Source organism: Corylus avellana, chromosome ca2 (genome assembly GCF_901000735.1).
Source record: "Corylus avellana chromosome ca2, CavTom2PMs-1.0".
In the NCBI taxonomy this organism is placed as follows: Eukaryota; Viridiplantae; Streptophyta; class Magnoliopsida; order Fagales; family Betulaceae; genus Corylus; species Corylus avellana.
This window is the reverse complement of record NC_081542.1, coordinates 11,288,422-11,294,421: the sequence shown is the minus strand read 5'-3', so window position 1 is coordinate 11,294,421 and position 6,000 is coordinate 11,288,422.

Genomic DNA, 6,000 nt, shown 5'->3' with positions numbered 1-6,000 from the left:
GACCATGAACTGGATATTCTCCAGTCCATAATGGACTGGAGAGGATCCTGTTCCGTTTAGGTTTTGTTAAGTTTTTTCATAGAGCACCGTGCATAAAAATACGGCACCTTTTTAATGTGCCACATCTTCTTGACAACTCAGCGGATATAGGCAAGGGCGCCTGCTCCTGCAAAAATATTGAAAAAAAAAAAAAAAAATGTATAGCTGGTAATTTTTTTGCCTTTTATGCCTTAGCCCTTGCTCCTCCTTCTAGCCTCTTCTTCTTTGAAACGTCCTACAATTTCCTTTCTCAAACTGTTCAAGTTATTATGGCAGAGCATGAGGAGATCTATCATGGTGTCATGTATCTGGGAGTTGAAGGTTCGCACGGGGAAAAAATAAGTACATTTTATACATGACCATTTTTTTTTTTTTTAATAAAATTAGTGGGTTCCTAGTGAAGTTTCGCTGAGAAAGAGCAATTATGTGAACCAATAAGATTAATCATATTATAATTACATATTATTAATAGAAAATTAAATATTAAAAACAATTAATTGGGCATGTAATGCTTTCTTTGGAGTATTTGAAATAAAGAAAGTATTTATGTTGTTTTTTAGATCAATTATATTAAAATACAATATTACTAATTATTAATCCCACTTCTCGCCCTTATAAGATCAAGATCCTTGCTCCGACACTGATATAATGTGACGTGTCATTATATCACATGAGGTACCTCGAGTTTAGATGCTACATCAGAGGTCGAAATTAATAAAAAAATTACATAAATGAAATTTAAACAAATAAATCAAAAAGTAAAGTAAGACAGGTTATACCCAAACACTTTTAACCCTTAGGTTTCTAAAATACCCATTTGACTGTTGGTTTTCCTCCAAGAAAGTGATTTCCCTCCAAAATTTCATAATCGATTTTGTGGAGATTTCGCACAAAGACTGAAACTTTCCACCGATTCCGGTGGTCTGTACATCATTTTGGGTTTTTTTAGTCGTTGGAACCATTTTTGAGGTCTTAGCTGTCGCCGGCATATCCTAGTCCCCAATCATCTAAGAGGTAACTACTCATGACCCCCTTACCACAGTCATAGTTTCCATTACTTTTGAGTTTCTTGTGTACTGTGTAGGGTTAAAAAAGAAGAAGTTAATTTCTTCTTTTATTTAAGGGTTTTACTCATATAGATGTTGGATTTCACGGTTTTTTTATCGGTTGTAGGGAGGTTATTTGCTTTTGTAGGGCCCATAATTCAAAAATCGTGTTCAGTGGCTTTTAGATGTCATGCTTAGAGTACAATATATTTAATCAAGTGGTTGGGTGGTTATTACGTTGATTATGCTTTCACATTCATTTCGTGTTTTGTTGTGTATATTCTTTCTAGAGTGTGCTACTTTGAATTAGTGTCAACTTTTTATGGTCTAGTAAAGGATGTCATTGTCCCGTCTACTTTTTTGAAAAATGTACTTTATTGTACAATGTATTTGTTGTCCAATTATATTGTTTTTCCTCAAAGTACATATCTCTCTGAAGGTTGTTTTGCTTGTGGTTGTTAATCTAGTCTATTTATGTATGGTGCGAAAATGGCAGCATCAGTGATGGATATTTTAATTTACCATGGTGATCTATGTCTAGTAGACATTTAGAATATGTTGGAGGAGATGTCCTAAACATCCCAGAAATAGATGTAGGTTGCCATTGTTTCATGGACATTTCTAACGTAGTTCAAGATGAATTGGGATATAGAGACAATGGTACAATGTACTACAAATTCGATCAGGACAAGTTATGAGGGTATTCATGGACTGACAACATATAGTGGCATAATTGCAATGCTCGGTGAGTTGGTGATGGGTTGGACACGTAAGTTGCACATATATGTAAAGCATGGCATTGTTGTGCCTCAACTAGTTGAAGTGGCGCATCCACCTTTACGTCTAACTCAATTGCCTGCTAAGGTAATAATTGATGACTACGAGTTTAGAGATCACAAGTGATAGATATGGAGGAGACAAAAGTGCCGGAGCCAGAACAAACTTCACATCAGCCAAACTAGCCTCCACAGCATGTTGACGTATAGACTGATCTTGGCCTCCCTCTTAGCGATTTTGAACAGTCAGACGACAATGAGCCTGAGATCTTTAATGAAAGACATGATGAAATCTTAAAGGTTACTAGGAAGGCTACAACAAGATGGTTTCAACCATGGGCTGGTACATTGTCATCATCTAAGAAGACCCATCCTTATACTGAAGAGATGATGAACTTAGACAGTGAGAAAGGTGAAGCGAATGAAGGGTCATCCAAACATGTTCGAAAGAAAATGAGATACCTAGAGTGGAATGTTGTTCATGACTTGACCCAAACCATTACATTGAAGTTGGGGTTGAACTTTACTACCCTACTGAGAAACTTTTTTTGACGTCCACAATTATGGCAGCCACTACAAGAACAAAAATGCAACAATCAAGTGGGTTGCAAAGAGATATTTGAACAACTTAAAAGACAGCAACTATAATATTGAATTTACCTTGTTGAGTAGCCACCATGCAAAAAGAATGGCATTGTCTATTCTTAATGGGCATCATGAGCAATATAAACACACGACAGAGTATAGTAATACCCTGAGTAATTACTAAATTGTGTTTGGCATAGTAAAATGGTTAACAAGTTTACATGGTTCATTAATGTTCAATTGGAAGTAAGATTTTTAGACTTTTGGTTTTGACCTAACGTTTGATGCAAGGACCATTGAACGATCGAGGGAGAGGTTTTGTGCCAAATACCCACCTAAATTAATAGGCAAATATTTAGTTCATTTTACTCGCAAGTGCACAAGATCAAAACGATAGTATAGCAGGAAAATACGAGATCATTCCCATGAGGATTGGTAATTTTGCTTAGAAGTAATTTCCTAATTAATCAACAAAATCAAACCAATTGTCATATATTGATTTTAATAAAATAAAATAAAATATTAACTAAAAATACTAAGACTAAAAAGGGTAGGGTATTGATATCTATCGCTAACCATACTCAAATAAGATAAACAATATGCCAATATTTCAGTTATATCTAATATCTAATGTTTGTCAACCTAAGGGCAAGGTATCTACTCTAATTCTTTTTTCTCACAAAAGATTTAGCATAACACTACGTTGTTCTTCAAGAAAATATAAATTTATGAAAATCGACAACCACATGAAGCATAGGGCAAGGTATTTACTCTCGGTTCCCCATGTTGATTAATCCAATAACCCGTGATGAGATTCTTTTGTTACTTTATTAAGCTCAGAACTCGGTCATCCAAATTGACTTAAATAACAAGTTCATACCACATACATATGAGGAACTAAATAACATAGGAAATAATCAAGTTAAACATCCAAAAGATAAGTGTAGCAAAGGTGCCAATATTGCAATCCTAAAGAGATATGATTAGGGCTTCAATCGAGCCCTAACTAAAGTACTAACTACATAACAAAATAAATGGGAAGAGAAGAAAAACCCAAAACTTTGCTTGATCTAGCCTTTAGTTCTTTATCCTGAGCTTGTGTCTGCTTCTCCCCTATTTATTTGGAGGAATAAAGGGTCTAGTTATAGGCTTGAGAACAACCCTAGACGTTCCTGTACAGCCAATTAACTCACAAATCGAGTTTGAAACCGTGTGGAACCACGTCCTTGGCTGCCTAGCGCACAACTGCGCTTGATCGCAAGAAGGTGTGCCCGATTGCAGTTCTACAATTGATCCTTTGTGTTGGGAGCTCAAGCGCATGCCTGCACTCGCTCCTGGCTGCATGTGCGATCAAGTGCTAATGCACTCGATCCTAGTGGCTCTTGCGCTTGAGTGCAGATGCGCTCAAGCCTATTGTTGCTTGCGATCAATCCCAGCCTCTAGCTTTTCCCAAAAATGTCTTTTAAATGTGGAACTTGCCAAAAACGCTTGCTTTTCTTCAAAACCTCAAAACTACAAGAAAACACAAAAACAAAGCAAAGCATCAAACTATAACAAAACTAAGAGCTTAACATATGTGAATTAAGGGGCTAGAATGTGTAACATTTAGCACTTATCACACCCCCAAACTTACATATTGCTAGTCTTTTAGCAATACAAAACCGAAAATAAAAACAAGACAAAATAAAAACAAGATAGAATAAAAAAATAAATTATTCTTTCGCGGGATGTACGATTGCATTTAGCGTATGCAACAAGCCTTTTAAACACCTAGGCATCCCTAGAGGACGAGTGAAGTCTCGTGAAGGTTTAACAGAAATGTTACCTACAAACATTATGCAAAATTCATGTTATCCAAAAGATTGAAGTATCACTCAAAACAATGATTTTCATTCATTAGCAAGCTTAAAAGAATAAACTCAATCTTCAAAATGAATTGGAATTCCAAAGTTAACCACTTACAAAAGACAAGCTGATGCATCATATGTTCAATTTAGTGTAAAAAGAACTAACACATAATTATGAGGCTTCAAATTATTTCGAAGCGTGCAATGACAATACCTCAAAGTTCACAGGCATTCCCATTGGAATAAATAACCAAGGCATAACTTTCTTTACTTTCTTTTTGGCTAGGCTGTGCAATGCTTATTTCCCTTAAGCTGTCTAATTGACCCATGTAACGAGTGTTAAGCCAATGGCTCCTAAACCAGATGGTTTTAGGGCATTAGGTGTAAAGACACTCATAAGGACTTACTAACTCGAGTTAAAAAGGCTATGAAACCAAACTAGCCATGAATTTAACCAAATCAAAATTCTCACATTTTGACGTGAACACTCATTGCTTACTAAGGCAAGAGGTATAGTTACTTAGTGAAAATCTCACAGTGATCAACTTTTCTTTTCTTTTTTTTTTCTTTTTTTTTAGGGTTAAATTCACTTTACCCCCTTGAAGTTTCAGAGGTTTTTTCAATTCGAACCCCAATATTTAAAAATTGGCAATGTACATCCCTTATGTTTCAAAAATTTTCAATTCAGACCTTCCGTTACTAATTTCCGTCTAATTGGATGGAAATCATCCCATGTGTGTCTCACTTGGGATTTTGATGCTCTCTATTCCAATTTTGCTCTCATTAAAACCTATGAAATTATGTAATTATACTCAATTTCATAGGTTTTAATGAGGGCAAAATTGAAATAGAGGGCATCGAAATCTCATGTGAGACGCATATGGGATGATTTTCGTTCAATTAGACGAAAATTAGTAACGGAGGATCTGAATTGAAAATTTTTGAAACATTAGGGGGGGTACATTGCCAATTTTTAAACATTAGACTTTAAATTAAAAGATCCCTGAAACTTTAGTGGGGGTAAAGTGAATTTCCAAATTTTTTTATTATTTATATATGCCAAAGTATCCATCCAAGAAGTCACCCAGCTTCACCCAAGACATTGAAAACATACACAATCTGGTTCACATGTCATACCTTACAAACTATGTGCTAATGTGCTTGTGGCAATTTAAAATCAAAACAAGTAAATTCTCAAATGCCAAAAGTAAGTAACAAGACTTAAAATTCTGGCTATCCGATCATGTGTTCAACATTTTAAGCTCAGGAATGAAATTCTAATCACACTTTCTAGATCAACCAAAATCTCAGGAATAACATGAACATACATTTAAAAAAAAAAAAAAAAAACAAAACAAAAGTTTTAGACAAAGTGTGTGTGTATTTTCCATACCCCCAAACTTGAATTACACATTGCCCTCAATGTGTAGAGAATAATGGAAAGATCATACTAGGTAGATGAGAAAACTAGTTGGAAAAAGGTAGCTCATAGCATACCCCTAAACTTGAACGTAAGAACACTTTGTCATGGAATGTGATGCCTCCCAAGAGCGCTAAGTTTACCATCTTCAGCCAGACTTACCAGTCACTGCTGTATGGAAGAATATGCCATTGGAGCAGGTGGTAATCATGCTAGAATGGACTGCAACAATTCTTCTTGCCTTTCTAATCGTTGGTCTACCAAGAACTTGTCCTTCCGGGCAACCC